Source organism: Perna viridis, chromosome 6, assembly GCF_037379345.1.
Source record: "Perna viridis isolate PV_CMFRI_1.1 ecotype Kerala chromosome 6, ASM3737934v1, whole genome shotgun sequence".
Lineage (NCBI taxonomy): Eukaryota > Metazoa > Mollusca > Bivalvia > Mytilida > Mytilidae > Perna > Perna viridis.
Window position 1 is genome coordinate 27658579 of NC_142450.1, and position 26295 is coordinate 27684873.

The 26295-nt window shown below is 31.2% G+C and overlaps 1 protein-coding gene across 3 annotated transcripts in view; it reads right to left on the reverse strand.

Annotated features, from left to right (window-relative positions):
* The window catches only part of LOC148614341 (neuroglobin-like), a 40292-nt gene extending 23378 nt beyond the window's left edge, over positions 1-16914 (reverse strand). Inside the window, exons 1-2 of one of the 3 annotated variants that reach the window (XM_088588427.1) lie at positions 16811-16914; positions 16520-16592 (exon numbers count right to left, since the gene is read on the reverse strand). The gene's annotated coding sequence lies outside the window, so the exon portion shown is untranslated. The other 2 variants (XM_088588425.1, XM_088588428.1) reach the window with 2 other exon arrangements.
* Positions 16915-26295: the final 9381 nt, after the last annotated feature.

Genomic DNA, 26295 nt, shown 5'->3' on the forward strand with positions numbered 1-26295 from the left:
TTGATATCAGTCCAGCATGATAAGAATCGTTTGAATCGAGGGAGTCAACAATTATTATTATTATTATTATTATTATTATTATTATTAATATAGTAATTATTATTATTACTAACAAAGAAAAGAAATGAAAACAAAAATTAAAACTCAATCATTTGATAATAAATGTGTTTAACGTTGCTTACGCTGGCGGTTTGTAAAATTCAACAACAGTGCAAATGTTTGTTTTTTGAAATTTGAATCAGTCGTGCAAAACAATGCCTTAGTAACAAATGGTTTGCAAGAGTAATCAAGGGAACCAAGGTTATGGCGGTAATCAAAAGAATTTAATCCAGGGACAAAGACCAGACAAGGAAAATAGACATATACAACAAAGAACATAAAGTAACTAAAATCATACATACAAAAGCAAATGAGCAACTCGGACTCAACTAAAAACTGTGAGCATGGACCAGGTGCACCGGTAGGGTAAGAGTCCTCTGCTTTTCTAGAAACACCCGCCAAGTTGCTGATAAAAAGCCAAGTCCGGGGTAGACGGAAGAGGAAAGAAAAACTATGACACGTTGAACAAACCAGTTTTCATGGCACAGATGGATACACCGTAGCGACCTATGAGTTCATGATGACGACCATAAAACTTCTCTGGTGATAACTTTTATCTTGTAGCAACATAACCCTGTTCCAGAAGCCTATTTGTTAGAATTCTAACGTGATACAAAACGTCTGCGTAGTTACTGCAAGCTCTGGCTTAACGTATGAGTTGTGATATGAACAGTATGTTTTGTTTGATACTATTGATGCAGGACTACAAATGCATTCAAAAGTGTGTGGGGTAAATATACATAAGAGCAACGTAGGACAAGGGCGACAAAATCTACAATTGTATATTATATGTGAAAACAACGCAGAAGAAAAAAATAATTTTAGTTACACGTTCAAATCAAGCAAAACCAGGCAAAATGTAATTCATTTTACCTTTAGCGCAGAAATAGCTGTATAACTATTCATAATGCTAAATACACTATTTTTCAAATCAAAGGGGCAGTGAATGTTTTGAAAAAAAAAATATTGTATGGCTAAATTAGTGAAATTCTACAAATTACAAGAGATTTGTCGTCAAAATTGCATTCACCTGTAACGTTTTATAAAATTTATGATTCCTACGGAAATAGACATTTTAACAAAGATTTATAATAAAGGGTCTGTGAAAGGCTGAAGAAGTTTAATTATCGAACAGATGATGCATAACTCTCTGAACTATTTTGAGACAGAACCATGCTCAAACGAATATGCCATCGCACTCTATCAAATACAGCATGAATTGATATATGATCGAAATCATAAACTATGTTTTTTTAATACTTGAAGGGTTTCTTTTCCAATTTCGATAATTCACATTTCATTTACATCACAGCTGTTATAAAACAAGATTAAAAATAAAATTACAATAAGTCTAAAAACTAGTGATAAAACTTACATTGTGTTTGTAAAGTTGCTATAAATTCCACTAATCAATTCCAACGTAAAATCTCTATTTTAACCACCAGACTATATACTCAAATGAAAATCTATATCGATTTCATCTATCGTGAAATCTTCCATGGTTTCTATATTTGAACTGAAATATTTTTTTTTTACTAGTAAACAAATTAGTTTGGTTGGCATGAACATAACTTTTTTACGTTCAATTTTCTTGAGAAATCCAACAATTTCATATTGAGTAAAATTGTGACGATACAGATTGTGCCATTAATTCTGCAGAAGGGCAATTTACTAAATAATAAACATGATGCTAACTGAATTACCAGTCTTTCTTAACACCATGCAAGAGATAGTAGTATAAATTTTAACCTCAATTACTACAACTATTCGACTGGAAGGACTTTTAATTAAAACATGAGTATTCATTAGAATGAGCGATACTCGAAATGAAATAAACTCGCGCAATAATTATATACGAATCGCAATAACAGGCATAGTGTTTTAAAAGGTAAAAGGTTGGTAAAAACATTGAATTAAATTACAGGTACATGATTAAACCATAGTTAGTTATTTTTGGGTTTTAATGGTATGAAATGTTTCTAATAAAATGTTTTATTTGTTAATTAGGAATTAGGAATAATTAACCATTGCATAATATGAATGAAAAATATGATACGATGACAAAAATGTGACAAATACTTTTACTACATCTAACTGCATTATAAATCAAATGATATCTGATAAATGTAGCTTTCAAAATGAGTGAAAGTTGAATATCTTCAAATAATAACTCAATTGTATAAGTTTAAACGCCATACCAAAAATCCACAGCGAGTGTGTCATGATGTTGTTCCAATCAAATAAAGTGATATGATATTATGTTTTATTCACCAGTTACAAAACTTGTTTTTCCATAACCTTTTGTTATATTTGGCATCTTGACAGTGCAGAAATTCTAGCAATCGTCATTTTAGGATGTAAACAGTTGTTACAAGAAAATACGTAAGAAATGTCGCAACGTCGCTTTCAACCAATCATATTCGATAGAGAATAGGTCACAAACACCGAAAAATGCATTGCTTATGCGAATGTTTTATATTACTTGTACTGATATCGTAAAATATCTAGCCGTGGAAGTATACAAAACGACCAAACATAGAGAATGTAGATCAACATTTAAGTGATGGACATAATAGAAATATTTTCCATGTTTTATCAGTTGCATTTGTTTTGTTTTGTTTTTGTTTTTTGTTTGTTTTTTTTGGTTTTTTTTTTCACATTCGGCTATGAGCAGTATCTTCCTGATGAACAAATCTATATGATAATACTTATCAAGTCATTTTTATATCTAACGCTGCATCATTTGTTGATAATTTCGAATCTAATAACTCTATCGGCGGCATCATTCAACTCAGACAGGTGCTCAAACATCTTCATCAAACCAAACGAAATACAAGAGCTCACTTTTGAATAAAAACAATTATGGTACCAATTGACGTGGTAACTAAATCCATGTTGGTCTAGTGATTCCTTTATTATCAGCGGAACTAATTCATTGATTTTGTAGTAGTTGTATTGATGTTAAAAACCATTGGACAATAAAATATCCCAAAGCAAAAAAAAATTAAAAATCGTAAACATGTATTGTCTATACGTCTGAAGATACATACTAGAACGGCTAGTGAATAAACTCATCTTTTCTGTGATAGTTTATTCATATGTGTATTAATTAGATTTGTAGAAACTTAGTAAGACCACAGGATTTATTTATTGATTCGGTTTTATATAACAACCAATATGTTGGAAACGCTGTTTGTGGGACAAAGGTCAGCAAGGAAATCAGAAATCAATGATTTACTAGTATTGTTCTGTTTCCACTGAACGTTAGAATTTCATAGAATGTTAAACACTTTTCCTCAGTTAGAACTTGTTAAATGCTACATCCATTGCATAGAAACAGCTCTTTTTAGATATTCAAGACAAACAAAAAATTTAAATTTGATTTCTTCTCATTTCGGCCCACTTCAAATATGTTGAGAAGGAAAATCAAGGGAAACACAATTCGAACGGTAACAAAACAATGATATCCAAGGGTAACGACTAAACATGGAAATTACAACAAAGAACTTAAAACATCACGTACCAGGAAAAAAAAACAATAAGAGCACGTACAAACAAATCAAAGTATATAAAGCTACCCAAACCCCACTACCAACCGGAAACAATGACGACAAGTGCATTTTCCCATTTTCCATTTGGAATAACATTTCATTTTAAAATGGTTTGTCGCTATTGATTTCGTAGATAAAAATCTGTAAAATTTATTGTAAGATATCACAAGGTATTAAGAGATTATCAACTTTAATTAAAATAAGAATGTTGTAACGACTTGCTAGTTTTGAGTACCAGTTAAGAGGGAAAGATATAGAAAAAGAGCTAGTTCAGAGTATTGGTTAAGAGGGAATAATGTTGAGAGGAAGGATGCAGACAATTTCGACTTATTTAGAATAAATCAAGAAATATGCATTGTTTTTAGAAAGACTTTGGGTTTTTCGGGAATCAGAGATTTTCAGTTTTTCTGGGATCATGGCCATCAGCTTATTTCTAGTACTGGTGACTAGGATTTCAGTTCATAATCACACAAGCAAATAAACCAATCTTAAACGTGAAGCTTTTTGTGTACTGGTTAAGAGAGAAGGACACAGACGATGACTTTTTCAGAGTAAGTACCCTTTGAGAGGAAAATATACGGAAAAAGAGCATTTTCGGAGTACCGGATAAGAGGGACGGGTGCAAATGAATTCGACTTATTCAAAATAAATCAATTAACATGTATTTTTTCATGAACATTTTGGGTTTTTCGGGGAACATGGACACCAACCTGCCGCTTTTGTTTGTGATTAGGGTTTCAGTCCAAAATCAAATAAACAGACGAACCAATATTAAAGTTACAGCTTTTTCGGTTCGGGTCCTGATTAATAGGGAAGGATACAGACGATGACCTATATCGGGGTAAGTAACGTTCGAGAGGAAAAGATAGGGAAAAGGGCTTTTTCGGAGTACCGGTTAAGAGGGAAGGGTGCAGACAAATTCGACATTCAAAATAAATCAAGAAACAAGTATGTTTTAGAAACATTTTGGGTTCTGCTTGAAACATTGACACCAACCTACTGCTTTCGCTGATGACTAGATTTCACACCATATCGCAAGAGCAGACAAACCAATATCAAACTTATGTAAAGTCACATTACATACATTTTGTGACCCCACCCACTCTCTCTGTTAATTTATATTATTAATTACCCATAGGTTCTAACATATACCACTTGGCTATAATAATAATTGTAATCCACAGATTGTTTACCGATAATGATAGAGTACCCGACCTGATTAAAAACTGAGTACTTATAATGTGTTATTTTGAGGGTTTTAGGATTTATAAAGCTATTTTTTTTTCTTTTTTAAAAACTCGTGTTCATGCAGGATAATGTTTTGTTACTTTTAAATGCAATTCACAAAATTTGAAATCGTACACAAATCTTTGCACCGGTTTAGACTACAGGAAACTGTCTTTGTTTAATTGTGTGAACTCGGAACTGTTTACTGCTTCAATGATGTTTTTTTTTTAAATTTGTTTCTATGCTCCTCTTCATCATAAGTGGTTGAATATATTAAACTATTCTTGTATATCGTAAATGATAAAAACTTAATTTCTTGTTCCTTGTTATGTGAGTCTGTTTTCCCTGCCTTATCTTTTTCCGTAGAGTATATCCTTTCGATTCCCTTTCGAATCTTAAATTCCTTGATTACTCTTTCGAATTTCGATTATATCATGCCTTACTATCAAATAAGAAATGTGGCTGACAAAATCTCTCTGAAATAGACGGTTAACAATGGTTATAATGTATCATGACTCAAACCAGTAGCATAACATATAAACCACTACGAAGGATAAATAGACGGTTAAATGGAATTTTAAACTGTACCAAGATATATTGGGGCATATGCTATTGTACTTATACATTTTGCGTAAACCACCCGACTAAGTAACTAAAATTGATATGAGGTTTCGTTCTTAAAATAAAATTACTGGAATGAAAGTATCATAAATAAAACAGAAACATTTAGATATTGAACCTTACATGAAATAGAAACATATCAAAATGGTGCACCTTCTTCAGTCTATCCTCCCAAGTCAGGGTTTTTAGTCAACTCTCGCTCTCTCAAACCCCTGACACCACTCATTCATATTTAGCGGGTATCGTCCAGCCAATTCCGATTGGTTGCTTCTCCGGTTGAGAAACACCAATGAAAATCGATTTAACATAAAATATCTGAGGTAAGGTAAACAATAATACGAGGTAATGGACGATTCAATATAGTAACTGAAAGTTGCATGATGTCACAAATGATGCAATTTGAGCAAATATGATAACTGTAGATTCTGTGTAGAGTCTTTACTGGGGAAAAATGACGTCATGTGTAGCCACTTTGTAAGTTATATCGAAGAGTTTCTATTATGAGTGATTTGATTGGATTTTGGATCCGGGTTAATGAGTGATATAAAGGGTTTGAGGGAGCGAGAGTGGACTCAAAACCCTAACTTTGGAGGATGTCTTTAGTACTTTATTGTCATTTCTAATACTGTTTGAATCTTTGTAAATACTTTTCTTCACCAAAAAGCTTCAGTCTGAAACGGGTTAAACAAGTTGAAAATTGACTATTTTATGTAGCCATTTAAGCAGATCATATATTTCAACCTTGGATTAAGTTTTAAACAAACCGTCGATTGCTCACAACAAGAACGGTGATGAAATTCATAACACCACAACAAAATAATCTTTTTTTTTCAGTGTTAAAGGTGTCATATATTGTAAATTAGAGATTTACCGAATATATTTTAAGATTAAAATCAGAGTTTACAAGAAAACAATTTTTTTTGGCACAATGGAATGCTTTGATGTACTGGGAAAGATCTTGGAAAAGACCATTGACAATGGACGACTTTTATTATATAATTTAAAGCTTATTCGTTTTGTATACCTCTTGTTTAAACCAAATTCTGGTTATAAATAGCAACTCCAGAAATTCCAAGCTAATATTGAACATTTTATTGATGCTTCTCTGAACAGACGATAATAACCTTTTATTATATTTAAAATTTCCCCCACCTCTTTAAGTAGATAAAATGCAATTTTAACATCGAATTGACCAACTTCTCAATTTAGAAATGAAAAACAATTATAAAACCTTACAGACACAGATTGATTCTAACTAAAAGCTATTTATATTTTATAAAGGTAGTTTCAATAACGCTGCATAGTTCCAAAATTATGTGCTTTTTTAAGTTGGAATGATGTTTGTGAGCTATTGAATAGCAAATGTGTTAATAAAGAAGAATTCAATATATCAGTTACAACATTGTCAAAATATAAAAACCAACAATTAAATTCGACTTTTCGTTTCTTTGTGGCAATAAATATATTTAAAGCATAATTCTAACGATTGTCAAAACAAGTATCAATTACGTAAGTTTTACAACTGTGTCAGAATTAACATAATCCAAGGATAACAACTAGACAAAAAAGTAGACACACATACATCAAAAACAACCTGAAAATACCAAAATAACACACGTATAGAAGTAAAACTAAAACGTAGTTTCGACAATCTTTAGCATATAAAGTATGAGTTATGATAGGAAAACTCCATGCGTAGGTACTGAAGTGATGTTTCCACAGATGAAGGGAAAGTTGACGACACGGAACAGAAGTCGTCGCGTTTTCCGCTTGCAGATTGGTCATGAACATTTTTGTTCCTTTCCCATTGATCTCTAAGAGTAGGTCAAGAGACTTGATCTGTGGGGTAGAACAGCCATTCGTTATAATTTAATTTAAGTACCAAAATTCAATGGTCAATGAATAAATCATTAAAATAAGTTTGACGACGCCACAGTCATTACAAAATTTGGTCTATGAGATGACAAACGAAATTATTGATCCAATTTGAAACCGTGTAACTTTTGAAATTAAATAATTGATTGATATTCAGAAATAATAACCGCAATATGCTGCTAATTAGTTCGTTAGTTTTTATATCTTGCAAATTATAACAGAGCATTAAAACACTCTTAAAAGATTCAAAACAAGAAATTTCTATCTCAAAATATTAATATCACTTATATCTGTATAATAATGTCATTTTTTGTTAAAAAAAAAGAGTGATAAATGGTCGACTTTTAAAGTGGAGTCTTTTTTCTCAGCTGTTTTTTTAACACTTATAATTAAATGTTAGAAATACTTAATAATTATACGATAGATATATAATTAAACGTTAGAAATACGTTAAGTAATCATACGATAGATTTCGAAGTGTTTTAGCACAAGAAATAGTATGTCGCGATAAAATATGGCGCATCCTATTTCCGACGCTTTTTACCCTTTTACCATACGGAAGCTCTTCTATGGTGAGGCAAGTTACCTGATTGCAATTCTGTTTCCTGATTGGCCAAATCTGTATTGAAAAGTTGAAATTGAGTGCCATGGGTTATTTTTTGAAAGAAATGTAGAAACTTAGAAATTAAAAGAACGAAATTTTACTGCGTCGGCTATCTTTTTTTAAAAGACAGTACTTGTTATTATGTCTCGCCAATGCATGCGTCTTCATTGAATGTGGATATATTGTTTTTGCTTCGATGAACGTCACAAATTAAGTTTTGCATGTTCGTAGAAACTGTTCGGAGTTATTCTTTGAACATCAATCATACATCATTCGTTCCTTCAATAATGATATTAAGAGTATGTATTCCAATTCTCAAAGAATAACACAGCAGATGATAGTAATCAACCCCTGGATTGTATTAAGACTAAGTAAAGAAAAAGCTGCATAAATAAGTGCGAGTCGTAGGAAGCATTGTAGTAGAAAATCAATTACTTGCATTCTAGTAATATAGGTTTTTCTCATAAACAAAATCGGCATATTTTCTGGTCGTTGCATTGGAATTTCGACGTGATGTCTAATATAGTAGGCATCAAAGGAGAAAAGTGAATAAAAATCTGGGTTTTTCAAGATTTGAGTTGGGAAATAATGTCAGGACAATATCAATTTGAGATTGGTTATGAAACCTTCCACTGATACTCTACAGTTCAAACATCAGAATAACTTATTTCAATAACAAAAGCTGTCTTATAGTTCAACCAAAAAAAAAACACAAATAAAACAACAAACGTCATAGACAACTGCGGCAAAAGATAAGGGAACAAAGACGGTGATACCCGCTATTTAAAAGAGCATTTCATGCTTAGAATTGGATGCAAACCTCAGCATTGATAAGCATGATTTTCTAATAATTAGAAAAAAAAGCAATTCTGTTTCAAATTGAAGTTTTCTTTTTTTTTCTTACAAATTAAGTAAATATGAGGTAGTTGTGGATACGATAAAACCTCATATTGGCCAATCACATATATAACTGAAGATCATGTTAAATATGTGTACCAATTCCGATCCCTCTTGGCCCTTTACATTTCAATACCACCTAACATTAAATGAACGAGACCAGTTCACGATGTTGCATTATTGATATCTAGTGCCACTGGATGTCAATAATAAATGGAGTGGGAGGCTGTTTGACATAAAATCGTAACTATGCCACTTAGACATGACAAATGAGATAATTGAAATGATTAGATTATTATATCTTACATGGTGAAGTCGATAAATCCAATACATATCACAATATTAAATATTCTGACTCATGGAGACACATAAATAGAATTTTAATTAAACTATCAAATACCAGAATAATTAAGTTTGTTGTCTCTTTGTAAATACTTGATAAGCCTTTCCATATAAATATTACAATTTACCCTTCATGAAAGACTTAAAATTTATAATGATCGTCACTAATTTAAAATAATGAATAAAAAAATAAAGTTAAAACATTCTGATGTACAGTGAAATCGTTGAAAACCCCGATAACATGAATTTGACAAACGAACTACAATAATAAAAAAAAAACAGACCTATTTAAACTCTGGTTTTAATGTTCTTGATAGCCATGACAACAATTTAATTTGGATGAAACTAAGTGTATTTGCCAATATATTTTTTAATTGATCTAATGTTACAGTTCAGGAAAACAATAGACCGCCAATGTCTACTGACATTTAAATCTTCAATATCCAAGGTTATGCGACATATTGATTTACACTCATTAAGATTGTGGCTTGACGTATGTTACTAACTGACCGAAACAATGTATTGATTCTTATATGGTTTTATATACATTGTTCTGTAGTAAGTGGGTAAATTAATTTAATCTTCTTTGCTAGATTTAGTGCGACCACAATGGATAAAGGAAACGAATTCAAAGGCATTAAACGTAAAAAAAAGCAATATTCATACATAAGCTGATCTGTAATCACAACAGGGTTCGGCATATCTTGTCAGTCAATATGTTCATGATTCTACTCAAACAGATGACAATTCTGATGTAATCTGACCATTTTCACTTTGTGAGTTCTCAGGTGAAGGCTCCTTGAGATGGTACTGTCATGACAATAAAATGGTTCATTTTATGTGGTCACGAAAAAAAGGAGAATAAGTGAACTGAACTAGTAAAAGACGAGGGAATACTCTAACCGCGAAATGTTTGCGTCGACTTTTTTTCTCGATTACTGCAATCAACATACTTTTGAGCAGCTTTAAATTCGCGATCGTTCCCTTAATCGTTTTAGAATGTTCTTCAAAGGAAATATTCACTACAGTATAGTTTTCGCGTAAAAATAGCAAAAATTTCACGGTTAAAAGTATATAAATTATCAAGCTTTAACGTGTTCATTGACTTCCAATGTGTACATATATTTTTAACCATTGTTTATCTTTCATCAAAAATTCAAAATTTGTACATAGTTTCCAGCAGTCGGGCACAAATACCAGATTTTTATGTTGAAATGATTGATTTTGTGCCCTAGAAAATGCATTTAAATTTATTTATAGCATGCTTTATCCATAATTCATCCATAGGGATATCATTTGTTCCATGAATGTAATATAAAAGCATTTGGTTTATACCATTAGTATTCTTTTCAGTATAATCATAAAAAGAAATCTGTTTTTGGTTTCAAAATGAATAATTTTAATGGGGTTATAAGCAATTGTGCACCTTGTAACATTGTAAACATGTGGGATGTATAAGAACTTTACAAAAAAAAACTAATTGCTTATCATAGTCAAACTTTTTAAATATTCGAGGGCCAGTAATTCGAGGAAGGCATCAAACAAACAAACATCCGATTACCACAGTGCATGCAAATAATAATGATTAGATATAGTTTTTTCTTTAAGAATATAAACCGGCATTCTATAATGTATTGGTTTTAACAGAAACAACGTAAAAAAGCTCAACTTTACCAATCAAACTGTCTTTTCCAATTGAAATAGAAGAAAATCTCCAAAGTGGGTGTACGAATATTTTTTAGAGAAACATAAAAGTTTGGCTAATTTATTTTGATTACGCTGATATCAAAAATATCTAACGTAGAGATGTTGAAAAAAGATATAAGTAACTTGATGTGACTGTTACCAACTAATAAAATAATAAATTTTAAAGATACTTCGGTGTCGGATTTTCAATGTGGATATAGAACTTTGTTGATATAAGCATTTTCTTAATTTGATAATATTGACGGGCCAGAGAGGGGGAAACCTTGGCATTTGTTAACATAAGATTTGTAAGGCATATTAATTTATGTGAAGGCCAATTTAGATTTTACACTGCATATTTACTCATAGTCTGTAAGTTTTTATTTTTACAATGATTAATTATTAAAGAGTTTTCGAGTTATCAACATCTATTTAACAGAATCAAATTTTATGTTTATTTGGTTCTTGTTTGATAATGTTGATTTTGATATCTATTTTTATTTGTTTATTTTTTTGGATGCAAATATTACCTCGATACTTTCCGTCTCGAAATGAGATGGGCAATAGTATTTTCCGAACCCTATACCGATTTAAAAAAAGCTAAATGTAAAGAAGAATGTTATGCAGTTTGTACTGGATACATTGTACTGTGGAGTAATATAGTAGTTTTGGAATAAATTGTATTAGTCTCCCGTTTGTTTACCAATCTAGACGGCATTTTCATCAGTTTTGTGAAGTGAATCTTAGATGACCTGTATTCAAATTATCTTCTCATATTAGACTAGTTATATGTCCATAAACGTGGCCTAAGCAAAACAGTAGTGACACGAGGAAGCGCCGAGGCTATTACATTCTTCCAAGGACTAACTCCTTACAGATACAGAAATAGTTTTTTTGTAGCTTTGGCGTGATTACTTGTTCATGTATTAAATTTGGTTAATAAGCCATGCAAAGCAATTTAGCTATATAGTAAAGCTATTGAGAGGTAAAATCAAGATAAAATCGAGATTATTTGCACGTAACTTGGTTTTCCTTTCCTCGTTTGTCTACCCCGGACTTGACTTTTTATGAGCAACTCGGCGGGTGTTTCTAGAAAAGCAGAGGACGCTTACCCTACCGGTGCACCTGGTCCATGCTCCCAGTTTTTAGTGGAGTCCGAGTTGCTCATTTACTTTTGTTACTTTGTATTTATGATTTTAGTTACTTTACGTTCTTTGTTGTGTATGTCTGTTTTCCATGTCTGGTCTTTGTCCCTGGATTACATTCTTTTGATTACCGCTATAACCTTGGTTCCCTTGATTACTCTTGTTAACTTTTCACCTTCAATACAACAAGCACTATACTAGTAGACAAAACTTATAATGTAATGTAAATGGTGATAGATATGGAAACCAGTAACTTAAAAGGTTTGCGTAGAGTCATCTAATGTTTTTGCTACTTTGACAATGATTGTTTGAACGGTTTATTCTTCGGCTTATTTTAAACCAAAGTGACAATTGCTCGATACGACCCTTCCTAAGATAATTTCTACTTTTCAAAATAAAAACATGCAAATATTGTCAATATGCTGTTTATGTGTTCAAGAAGACACCTCTCAGCGTCATATAAGAATAAAATACATAGGAAGGTCTTGATCCAAATATTTATTGGTACACAAGAGGTACTCAATACTTAAAATATCGAAATGGGAAACCAAACGCCAGAATCAATGAGTTCTTTCATATGCAAAATAATGATTGCCGCCTCAGTGTCACAAGAAACAGAATTCAATTCAATCAAAAAGAGTAAAAAAGAAAATACATACTCTTACTCATGCAAAATATAATGAGAATATGAATGGTCTATGTATCAAAGAGACAACAACCCATTGGTCTTCAAGGAACGACGAGGAAACCCTCATACGACAAAAGATTTCTTTCGAAAAAATATAAGGTATAAAAGATTGAAAAAAACTTATTAATTGGCGAAAATCATAACATAACATAACAACGTGATTAAAGTTTGTTTGGTCGAAAAAGAGAATTTGTTAATAATTACTTAGATAAGGAAATTACTAGCTTTATATTGTAACAAAAGAGCATTTTTATCAAAACAAATATAATGGCACTTCTATAATGCGTTTTACGGTTGCAATTAATCATATCATTTGTAAGAATAAGAAAACAAATATAATATAATATAGTATAATTGATTAATCAATTTGTATTATGCTCTATGCAGAGAGAACTTATGGATTTTCATTGTTTAGTAATATAATGAATTGCTAGTGATTAAACAAGGAGATTCAGACCATGTTACTTCGTACTCATGAAATAATTAATAAATATCAGTTTGAAAAACAAATTCATTTTCGAATCAAATATTTGCCAAGGACGTTGTTTATTATTTTCATTAGTACACAATAAAATAACAATGAATCCAATATCCAAATGTTAAACTGCTTTCATCTTGAAAACGTGACATAAATCAAATTAGTATTATTATTTTATAATTAAATAAATTTTCCATTTGGCGACGTTTATCATTAGTTATTCCAGTAGTCCTGACTATACTTTCATTTTTGCTTTACCGATCGAAAGTCGTTACTTTCCGGAACTTGCTTGTTTTATCTTGAATTAATTTGAAAATACATTCAAAGCATAAACGTGTTAATTATTAAAGCAGGTGTGAGTTTATATACCACATGAAGCAGAAGGTAAACAACGGCAATTCCACATTTTTTTCGTTAAGTCTTTCCACTAATAAAACTGTTGACTCATTTCATGTCATTTCATTTTATCATCCTTTTCATGCTCATCGTCTGAATATAGCTGAAATATTGCTGTTCGGACGTTAAACCCTAACCACAAAACATTTTGTAAAGATTGTGAATGATGCATCATATACACACCAGAGTATGAAAATAAATCTTTAGGTACATAATTTTGACAATTTAATGTAACAGATTAGTTCCTTTCCCCTATTCTTAAAGCTACTCTAGTCAATGTGTAGATCAATACATAAACAAGTTTAATTATTTAATATCACGATGGTTTATATTAAAATGATATGAATGCAATTTTTATACGAAGAAACACTGGATTATTTCAAGATCTCGAGACTATATCAAATAAGAAGACATTTTGTAACACAACTACCTAATAATATATGTTTATTTCGGATTTCACAATTGATAAGGTGTGACATCAGATGTTAAGAAATAATTAACCTTTATTGGACGTCGACAGTTTATCTACATTCAATTTTTTCATCGTTTTGGTTTATTGTATGTTTTGTTTTTGTTTTTGTTTTTGTTTTTTGTTTTTTGTTTTTGTTTTATTTTTATTGTTAAGTCTTATTCGGTGTTTATTTTTTATTCTGTTTTAAATGAAGTTATTTGTTATTTAGATTTTGTTGATAAGTTATACTCTAATAAGTATAATTAATTGTTATAATTGATTTAGTATTGAACTGGTTCGTTTTTCAAAAGTTACACTTTTTAATTTCAATTATACTCGGTCAAAATCTAAATAAATACAGGAATCATATACCAAAACTAACAACATTTCAATACATTTTACTGTTGTACACCCGTCGATCAATATACTGAAAAATCAAATTACCTTTAAATACTAAACTCACATTTACAAAATCCATTATGAGAAAAAAGACTAATTTTACTATATCTGATGCAACAGGCTTGATATTGCCCGTTTTTAAATGGAACCAAATTACTCTGTAAATATCAAACCATCCCTCTCTATAGAAAGATATGCTCTTCTTTTAAACCGGGGCTATGAAGTTTTTAATACTTATCGTGATATTTCATTTCTTTGCGTCATTCTACATAAAGGAAGATGTATCACTTCCTCTCGTTCTATAGTATGCCAGTAAATGAGAGAATACATTTCAAATTAAATAGTTTAATAAATTCAAATGCACTTATATAGGATTATTAGCTACGGTAATTTCATGTCTGGGTTGAGGAGCTTATCAACCAACATAAATAAACTTGATAGAAACGATCGATCCAGGAAAAGTGCCAAGACACTTTAAAAGTAATCATTTCCTTGTAGGATGCTTGCCTTCAATGTTAATAAAAAAGGTTCACTTTGATATATTTAAACTCTTGTTACCATGGGGTCATTGCTTTCTAATAAAAACTTAAAAACGCATGAACCTAAAACTGGATATAAATCGCATTAATCATGTCTTTTAATTCCATTTTCTATTTTATTTTGTGCTCAGCCAAATTTTACAGTATGACGACCTTGTATAAAATCCTTGATCATTGACTGATCTTCATTATATAAACATACACAAAAAATAAAAATATTTACGGTTGAGTTACCGCTCAAAGTATGCGGAAATTCAAACAAAACAACTGAATAAAGTTCCACCTTAGAATCATACAGCAGTGAAAGAGTAATCAAGAGAACCAAGGTTATAGATTAATGGACGAAAAGAAATTTTGGATAATTTGCAAAGGATGCCTTTTATGTTTCTTGTTTCTTATTTCGCCAGAACATTTTTTTTTAATTTTACCTCAAGCATCGTTATGTAAAAAAATCATTTTTTATTCCATTACTTTAAATGCCCTCAGGTAACTAAATTACTAAAAATGTGGTAATTTAATTCCGAATGCTTCTAATTTGGACTGGCTCTAACTTATGCAATAAATGTCTCATTGAGTCAGGAGAATATACATTAGAGTATTCATTTCTAGAGGACATTTTATCCCGACTGCATATAACATAGATACTATCACAGAAGAAGGCGTTTTATATTACCCTTTTACCTAAAAAATATGCTGTGCAATGATAACACGACAATTTTCAGTTATGTCTAAGCAAACAAATCGCCTTAAAAAATCCGTGATATTTCAATTATATAAATACTGTTTTTTTTTCTATACTTAAAAGATCAATTAAAATAAAAGTAGCGAAGGAAAAGAAGAATCTGATTTCAATTTCGAATGTTTGTGAAACTCCTAGAAAGGGTTTTACAAAACTAGCAAATTGTTTCTTTAGAACAAGAACCAACGACGAGTTGTTTCACTCCATCGCTTGTGTTGTATCGTACAAGTACGTACAAAAACTACCCATCTTTATCATTTATTACAATGTAGTCTTTGCTTGCAATGTTCATGAATAATACAAATGGTATGCGTTTCTAACTAAAACAAAAACTAAATATGATCACATGGAAGCCTATACTTATATATGTATAAGATCAGATACTTGAAAAATTCTGCTATATAACTATATAGACGTTCCGCTTTGTTAAATAATTCATTTTTACATCCAAAGAACTCATATTTTATGAGTAAAAGATGATGTAGTTCGCTAATGTTTTCTTTCTAAATCGAAGTCTAAGTAATCCAAAACCCTTTCTAAATCAGACCATATTGGTCAGACCTTTATATCGGTGTAAATTATTTTGAGCCTACATGGGTAACAAAACACATGTCATAACCATACAGATTGCACAAGGTTTGGTTTAGACAGGTATCAGATATACAAACAAACAGCTATTTAACGTTGACTACTATTTATGAATAAAGAGCCTTCAAATATAATTATCATTCTGAATAACCTTGGGAATTCATCTATTATAATTATCTTACAAATGTGCTTACCTTTATACCGATAGAAATGTATCAAGACAACAAGCTTTCTTTAGTCTTAAATATCCATCATCACATTTTTCTTCTAAAATAAAAACAAATTCTGCTGTATCCTACTAAGCTTTCCAACCAAGAACAATTATATCAAAGGCAACTTTTGTAACATCAGCAACACGTTTAAAAAAATCCTTGGCATTTTTCGCCTGATTGAGAATAATCAATACCTTCGTCTCATGGATAGGTCAACTTTATGCGATTTTTCAATTACCGTTTCAATCAAAATAATAAAGATTAAATCTTTACTTTTCAAATATTTTTCACGATGGCTGTCGATGTAAATGATCGAGTAACTATTGGAAAAATGATGCAGTCGTCCCCTACAAGAAACTTATCTACTTAACATGGTTAATATAATATTGTAATTATAGCGATGAACGTAAAGAATTGCCTGCTGAAAATACTTCATAAATTGTTTAATTAGACCTTACGCACAAGTCCCTAGAGTTTGTAATGTGTTAATAATTTTACAGCTTCTTTACAATACATGTTGTTGCTTGAGTTCAACAACTTTGATTTAATCATTCCTTTTCGGGAATAAACTTGATAGATACAATTTAATATTAACATTGGCTTTCTCTTCGTGTTGTTTTTTTTTTATTCAATTATACGTAAAACATAGTTATAATCTATAAACAACAATTGTAAATTATAGTTTAATATTCCTTTATACTTGTGTTTGTATTGATTTTAGGCAGTGTACATTCGTTAATGTGATTCCTACTTTTAATTAATTAATGGCATAAATCAATACACAATTTTCAAAAGAATCTGAGTCCAATTATATCTTGGTATGAGATTTCTTTTTGTTTGTAATATATTTGTACATTTGTTTTAAACATTTATCTGCCTTTGTAATTAAAACTTTAAAAAGACATTTCTTAGATGTTTTAAATAAGGGAGATTCATTGGCAAAACGGAAAAACAACAGATGAGCGATATGCACAAAGAATTTTAAGCGCGAATTTTACTGAAGCACTGTTTGTAGCATGAAGGCCTTGTAAATACCATGTAAGCATCACAATTCATGAGACGATTCATAAAAGTTCAAAATGAATGTTCTTTAGAATTTATTTGAGAACATAATGTTTTTTTGTATTGTTAGATTTTACAGATTCTGTCTTACGGGCATCACTTTCGTGGTTATAGTAAATGATAAACCCTTTAAATTGTTAAAATGGATTTTGCGGGTATTTTTACGTGCTTATCTGTCCAACGAAAAAGTACATCGCAAAGGTTAATACAATTACAGTAATAAGGGGTAATGCTTGTAATGGGACAAATATACCTATAACACACACATGTTAATCGTATTACATGTACAGATGCGGTTGTTCTGAAACATATTAGATCATAGCTATGTTAAACCACATCAAGTATATTCAATAAAGATTGAAATGTCGAATTAAAATTAAAGTGTAAATTGTGTTTTTCAGTTGCTTTAAAGTTTTCGTATATGATATAACAATGCAAAAGGAAAAGAACATTGATTATCTTTAATACATATTTGGAACGCATATGGTATTCAAACAACTGAGTGGAAAATGTTGATGTTGAAAACTTACTTGAACTGACATTTCATTTTTTCGCACTGATTCACAGAGTTTTAAAATGCTGTATAGAAATGATCTTGGAAAGTGTTAAAAATAAAACTTTCTGACAATGAACATGGTATGTATATAGATTTGTGAAAATAGGAAAATAACCATTGTATGTAGCACTTTAATAATTAATTTAAAACGGTATTTAGTACCAAGCCATGTAAAATAGCAGATACTGCCAGAGGTAGAAGTAAGCAGGAAACACCGAATCGTTATGCTTATTATATCACATGTGTACGTTGCTAAAGTCATTTCTGCAAACAGATCTGTATTTTGAGAGAACCATACATTATGTTCCCACTTAATTCAACCAAATAAAAACGACAACCTTTCGAAAGTTGTCATTTCATGTCCAATCTATTTATTTTTCTTTCAATCAAATACCGAAATAAAAACTAGAATATTTTACGTTGTCCGAATCTGCTACTGATGAACAAAGACTGCTACTTAATCGGCCGTGCTCTTCTTCCACTTAAAATACTTCCTTTTGGTTTTTGGTATAATCGAAAATTTATGTTTTATTTTATGTTGATTCTTGGGATTTGTTTTGTGATCGAAGTATCAAATATCATTTAAATGACATAGATTTTCAAGCACACTTCATGGAATAATAAATGTCAGTGATTTTTTTATATGATAATGGATATTAAATGTAATACAATTCTAATCGCCATGAATGTTTTTGTGAGGCGCCTATACGTATGTTTGTATTGTTTTATTAATTTACTTAAAGTGTGTGTGTGTGTGTGTGTGTGTGTGTGTGTGTGTGTGTGTGTGCTAAATTTCGTTGAACATATTTTTTGGGGTTCTCACAAACATTTATTCAAGCCAAACAGAGAACGCTGTACAATCTGTAGATCAGAACCTGACTATTTATTTACTCTGGCGGGTGTATGTTTGACTTAACAAGAAATGTCCACAACCTCCGATAATTAATGTCACTATAATCAAGAGATATAACCTATTTATAATGAATGGCTGCTTCTAAAATGACCTAAAACTTGTATAGTATTGTATGTCGTGATTCCACTCTGTAATAAACATGGACTTAATTGTCTAACCATAAATGAAAAAATTAAATATGTACGTGACAATTTCAACATCCTTTGCTGATTAATTTTCGTGGACGATTGTCCGCTAATCCATTTTTCCGAGTGTATTATTCAAGAATCGATTACTCTTTGGCATTGTTATGATTTCTAATATTCTCTCTCTCTCTCTCTCTCTCTCTCTCTCTCTCTCTCTCTCTCTCTCTCTCCAGTTAAAGTAATGCTTGAATTAAGATATTCGCTATGACAAAACCTTGATTTACAAGATTTAACGTTAGCTGAGTGAAGTTAAATTTCAATTAACGGTCAAGACCAAATTATCCTTCCACATACAAATCATAACAAAGCCATTTATGATTGTAGAAAATGATCTGCAATCAGCACGAATATATTAGTCAACAAATCAAACGACACACAATTTTATCAAAAACAATATTTAATCACCTTGTAAAAAACAATATAAGTGATACAGTAACAGAAAAAAACCGACAAAAACAAAAAAAGTGTCTCAGAGAGTTCCTGAAACAAATACGGACAGTTCAAACAATTATACGGAATTTCAGCATGAGGAATTCAGGAGCGAGCTCTCGATATTAATGTTTAGAACTGGCCTGAAATTATGTAGTTATGACTATTTTGTTGTATAGCCATTACTACATAAACTGCATACATCATGCACCATTGAAGTAGAAATGATATGCTTTTCTAAAATGGCCAGTAATGATGTTATTTCCGATAAGGTTTTAATGCTGCCAATTTCATCCTTTTACACAGTTCTGAACTTACGTGTGTGTTGAATCGTTTTTAGCTATGAAGTCAATAGATGTTTCCGCATCTCATGATTCATCCTTCGATACATTGGTTTCTCAATGATCACAAAATATTTCTTAGAAGTGGGCTATTTCGTCAATTCAAAACATATGGAACGCAAGCTGAAAACTACAAAATATGTGCCAAAAGTTGTAATGAATTAGACGGCTTTTTTTGTATAAATATAAACGATTTGACTCATCAGCTATTTTTTACAATTTAAAATTCGAGTACAGATTCAATTTAAGATTTATTTTTTTTAAATAAATTGTGCGTATCGTTGCACTCTTTACATATGTTGCTTATGGTTTTTCAATTTACTTTAGAATTATAAAATGAAATTAAAAGTGCACTCTGTTTGCTGCTTGTGCCAACTTATAACAAATCTACAAATAAATTCGTCGGTTTGATTTTAGGGATACCTCGACGTACCGACTAGTTGTACGTTCTATACCCGTAGCAACAATTAAACATACTGCAAAAACAATGCTTTTGTCACATTTTTCCTTTTGGCTGGAAAGCCTTTTCATTTATTTGACGTTATTACTCATTTTCATTTATAGAACATGTCGTTAATTTTTAACATGTAACACTTGACGTCATAGAGTAGACTGATGATTGGAAAATGATACGACAGAATGATGTAGTTGCAGGATATTAAAACGACACTTCCTTGTTTAGCTTGTGTTTCCATAATGGGAAGATGGTAATAAAATGACGTAAGCTGTCCAACATTGATGTCCTTAAAATTGAGTACGGTAGAATAGTCCTGGTTTCATGACATTCCAAGGATATGGCTTTAAGATATATCAATACATTTTGATCTGTAAAATTGCAAAGGTTTTGAACGAGTATTTACACTTTTTTATTTGTTGTAGATTATCTGGTCCATATGTTTCCTCCAAAGACTTAATTACCGTAATCTGTACCACATTTCACAAATAAAAGAAGGAAGAACACTTATCACGAGATATGTCCGTCATATAACAAGTGATTATAATACGGTAATAATCCAGAAATAATAATTCATGTCTGCGACACGTGTCAAACACTATTTACACTATGGCGAAATCATTCATTGCAACTAAGTATCGTGATGTATACGTAGTGAATAACTTGGAAATTGTGGAAAAACATTCGCAACTAACGTAATTATAATGAAGTTATAATAAATCACAATACAGTATACACCATTGTCATTTTTGAACTTCTTGAACTTGATAAACACAAAGCAATAAATAATGCGACAGAAAATAACAACAAGCGTGGCCACCTACATAATTTCAAATGGTATGATAGGAAATGATTTACCTACCCTCGTTTTAGTTTGTGGAAATAAAAATTAATCAACCGTTGAAGGAGGAACTTTTTAACTTAGAATAATGACATTGCAATATCCAGAACGTTGGTCAGACTGACCAGTTTCTCCATAAAGGATTTGTAAACATCTTTATTGTTTTTGGAGACCAAATAAATACAGAACTCTCAAATACCAACATTTAAATTAACACAACCACGACATAGACGTTATTCAAATTCATCTACTTGAAGTACAGAACAGACAATCTCACAAGCAGGATCAACAGCAGAGGGTAATTTCAAACTTTCATGGATAAAGAAACCCCAATCTTGACTCTTCCAAATACTTATTGTCTTGGTCTTGATGATACTTTTTGGAAAAAGGAAAGATACCGAGAACTTCAGGCATAAATGCTATAGAACTTGTTACTAAAAATTCTACGAACAAACGATCTCATGAGAAACGTATTTTAAAATTGCAACAAACGAAAATTTCACCGTCAATCAGTTACTTGTAATGACCTTGATATATTTAAGAATAACGGGCTACATACTCTTGTACGTAACTTTTCTTCTACTTCAGTAATAAAATTTCATGCATTGTTTAATGAATGCAATTATTTTTCACATTCTAGTCTTCGATATGAAATAGCTCTTACTATCATTTCTAATTGTTACTATAAATTTTTTCCTAATATTGACAAACCTGAAAATGTTTAAAGAAGTTTTCTCAAACTGCCATTTATTAACAAAGGTATTGATTTACTACATTTGGCTAACATACTAAGGGACTCTAAGGTATCTGAAGCTACCTCCGACTCTGGTTATTTTGAAAATCTATAATCCTCCATTTTATCTTATACCTATAAGACACCTACTAGAAATATAATGTTTATCACACTTCTGTCTCAACTGGTACGTACATCAATACAAATCACCCATCATTTTGATGTTGTGCCAGTTCAAGATTTTGATATGAACCCTGTGGCCATATTATTTCTAGAGACCAAAACATCACTGAAGACCGAGAATTATTGAAGGTTTAGAAAAGTATGATTGAGAAGAATGTTGCAACACCATCAAAGATGCATAATATACTATATTGTTTTCGATAATGAGTTTTGTAGTATTGTTTTAACCATTGTTTACACTTTTTTTATTGCTATTAGAGTACAAGTATTAGATACCATTCTATCACTGCAGAAGTTTTATGGTTGTCATCCATAACTCAAGGGTCATTACAGTGTATCCATCTACACAATGAAAATCGATTTATTCAACGTGTAATAGTTTTTCTTCTCTCTTTCGTCTACCCCATACTTATGCAGCTTGGGGGATGTTTCCATAAAAGCAGAGGACGCTTGCCCTACAGGGGCACCTGGTCAATGATCCCAGTATTTAGCGAAGTCCGAGTTTGTTTCTCATTTAATTTTGCTGTCTTCTACGTATTCTTTTGGTTATCTTATGTTCTCTGTTGTGAGTGTTTGTTTTCCATATCTGGTCTTTGTCGCTGGATTTCATTTGTTCGATTTCCGCTAGAATATTGGTTCAGTTGATTACTCTACTACATCAACTGTACTTGGTCATTGTGTAGTTGAGAAAACAAAGAACAAGTATGTTTTATTACGTATAAAAACGGTTTTTTTACTGATCATTTCTTGCATTGAAATTTGGTAGCAGGTAGTAAAACGTATTCAACAAAGAACACAATTGTGTTTTAGCTTGTTTGCCATCGTCCATGTGCCTTCAATAAGCAAAAGGTTCACATTTAAATAAACACTCGCAGATATTGTTAAGTCTTCAAGCTGAAGTTTTAAGTAGCTATCTTTGTAAGAATCATGCAAAATCTGAAAAATGTTATACATCCCAAAAAAGGCTGCATATTTTTATTTTTGTAATAAAGTTGTTTTATGGGTCTATACTATGAAATGTGTAATTATTCATTCAAATCGCCCTGCTCTTAGGAGATAATCAACAATTAAAATCTAATAGATTCTATTGTATTTGAGTGTTTACAGAGTTACCTCCCTTAATTTTGAAATATACAATGCATTCTATATAATTTTTTATCTCCTAAGAACATGGGTTAGATGAAAAATTGAATGTTTATTTCTGTTTACTATGGCAATTCAAACAAAATATCAAAAATAAAAATATGTAGGCTTTTAATCCATGAATCACATTTTGCATGATTCTTAGCTGGAGTGCTACTTAAAATCTATACATGTAACGTTTCAGTTTTTTAACTGAAAATTATGACACTGTGAATTTAAGATTGGAATGTCACACTGCCAGACTAGCAGGATCAACTTATACATTATTTTGACAAATTACGTTTACAAAGTGAGCAATTTGGCGAAAAGTACATAAGAACTTCAATGTAGTCTGAGTTTTCTAACGAGTGGGCTTAAATCATCAAGTCATTATATTTTAAGATACAGGATATAGAACGTATAGGTCAAATGGTTTACTTAAATAGTTAAATCATTCTCATTAACATTCACCATTTTATAGGTATCTTCTTGTTCACTTTAATCTGATATGTATCTCTCCATGATAATAATGTGAAACAAACGCAAATTTGAACTAGTGAATCTTAATGTTTTTAACGTGTGTATGCAAACGTTGATTGTTAACTAATCAAAGTAATATTTGTACATTTACAATTGTCGGGGGGGGGGGGGGTTAGGATGGGGATAACTATTGTATTTGTTTAAAATATTTGGTCCACAAATCTGTGATTCATGCTTCGAAATTTTGAAATACATCATTGCTGTTTCCAAATTCAAGGGAGAGAAAACGAGAAAAGCGTAGATGAAAGAGTAATCAAAGGAACCAAGATTCTAGCGAAAATTAAAAGAATGTTACCCGGCGACGAAGACCAGACATGGAATACAGACAAACTCAAAAAAGAACATAAAGTAACTAAAATAATACATACAAAGGAACAAAAGGAAATGAGCAAATAGGACTCCACTACAAAATAGAAGCCGACAAAAATAAAACGACAAACATACAGAATCTCATTGAAAACGTTTAAAAAAAAATAGAATAGAATGAAAACAAAGACAACCCAGCAAAAACCCTTTGTGTAAGGCAGTTGCATCAGTTCTCTACACTACTTCTGCTATTGCACACATGAGTTCAATGAAAAATGAAGAAAAATATCGACAAATTGACAAATTATGAGAATCTTTCAAAACTAGGTATTCGTCTTCAAATATAGTTTTATTCTATGTCAATACAAAATGCTTACAACCATTAACGGTCCTAGTTAAATTAAAATAAAGATTACCTCTTTACTTGTGCGAAAAGGACACCCAGGTTAGAGGCCTTTATCATATCCATCAATCATTTACAAAGTTCATTAGCGAAAAGCTTTTTCATTTCCGTTGTTTACCTAGAACATGTAAATAATCATTAGTTCTACGTTTTTTTTTGTTTTGTTTTGTTTTGTTTTTTGTTTTGTTTTTTGTTTTGTTTTTTGTTTTTTGTATTTTTTCTTTATTTTCTTCATTTACATCTTGGAAACTATGTTGTTGAAAGAAAACGGATCAAATATGGTGAAACGCAACAGATCTTACAGAGATCACCAAAAGGTCTTCATAATTGTAAACACACCTTCAAATAAGCTCTGAAAGGCCCTGACGACACAATTTATGAAATTTACGGAAACAGATCAGATACTTTAGGTAGTCTCATAGTTGACCAGAGACATTAGCAATGAGATCATACCATACATCATTAACATAGTCGTTATTGAGTACAAATATATCCTTCCCTCTTGGGCAAAGGCTTACAATATATTGGAGTTATGTACATGTTTGCTCTAATGACTGTGTAATGTGCATAAGCATGTGTGTTGTGATGTCTCGCTTTCAGCCTAATCGATGAATAACAGCTGTAATAATAATTGCTGTGAAAAGGAAGCTGATTGCGTAAGTACTCCCCGACAACTACAACCTATTATACAGTAAGATCGAAGTGGTATCCTCCCCCGAGATGTTTTGTCGTATTGTTGTTTTTGCATGTTCCGTTGTATTTCAGTACTTTTGTTTGTTTTTATCTCTACGTATTTATTTGGCTTGTTTACTGAATCAGGTATTGTTCGTGATTGGGTTTGAAAGTAATATACTTGAAGTTTAGAGGAATTTTAGCGTAATGTCAAATAGATCTGTCCTTGTACTCAAATGTTCAAACTATCCACCGGCATTAAGTTACTGGTAGAAAAGTTCAACTGTAGATTCTTAATGCATATAAAAAACATTTTTTTTCTATTATATAAAATGTCATAGTTAATTTTTCGTAATGTTCATAGGAAAATCCTATGTAAATTTTCCAATAATTGTATTTAAATGTTAATATTAATCAATGTTATTAGAGGTAAAAGCAGTTATAATGAGTATAATGGTGGCATTTGTTTTATATATTTACCTTTGAATCCCTTTACAGCGGACAAACAATGACTTTTGTAAATGTAATTAGCTCAATATAAAAGTTTTTAGCAAATAGAACTTGTCTGAGATAATGTTTATGTTATTTCCCGTTTATTTAACGCTGATCACGCAATAATAGGTTACTTACCGCACTATCATAAGGACGGAGCGTGACCGACGTCCTATATAAATATATATATATATATATGCACTAGGGATCTGGAACATAAAACCCCGAACTTTTTCTGTCAAAAATTAATGAAAAAGGTTTTTTGCACTTATAACACAGGCTTACAGCGGGTGTTATAGGAAGTCTCATATATTCCTCTATAGGCCGCATTAATATCAATCAGAAACCAGAAACGATTTTGTTATTAGAAAGAAAGGGATTTTTGCGGCAAGAAAATATGAAATGGACACTCATCCAGATCAATAAACGAGAAAAAATAGCGTTCATTTTTATTATGAAAAGTAAACACACGTCTTCAGCATTTTTGCTTTATCAAACAATGTACTTACGTCAGTTTGGTGATCAT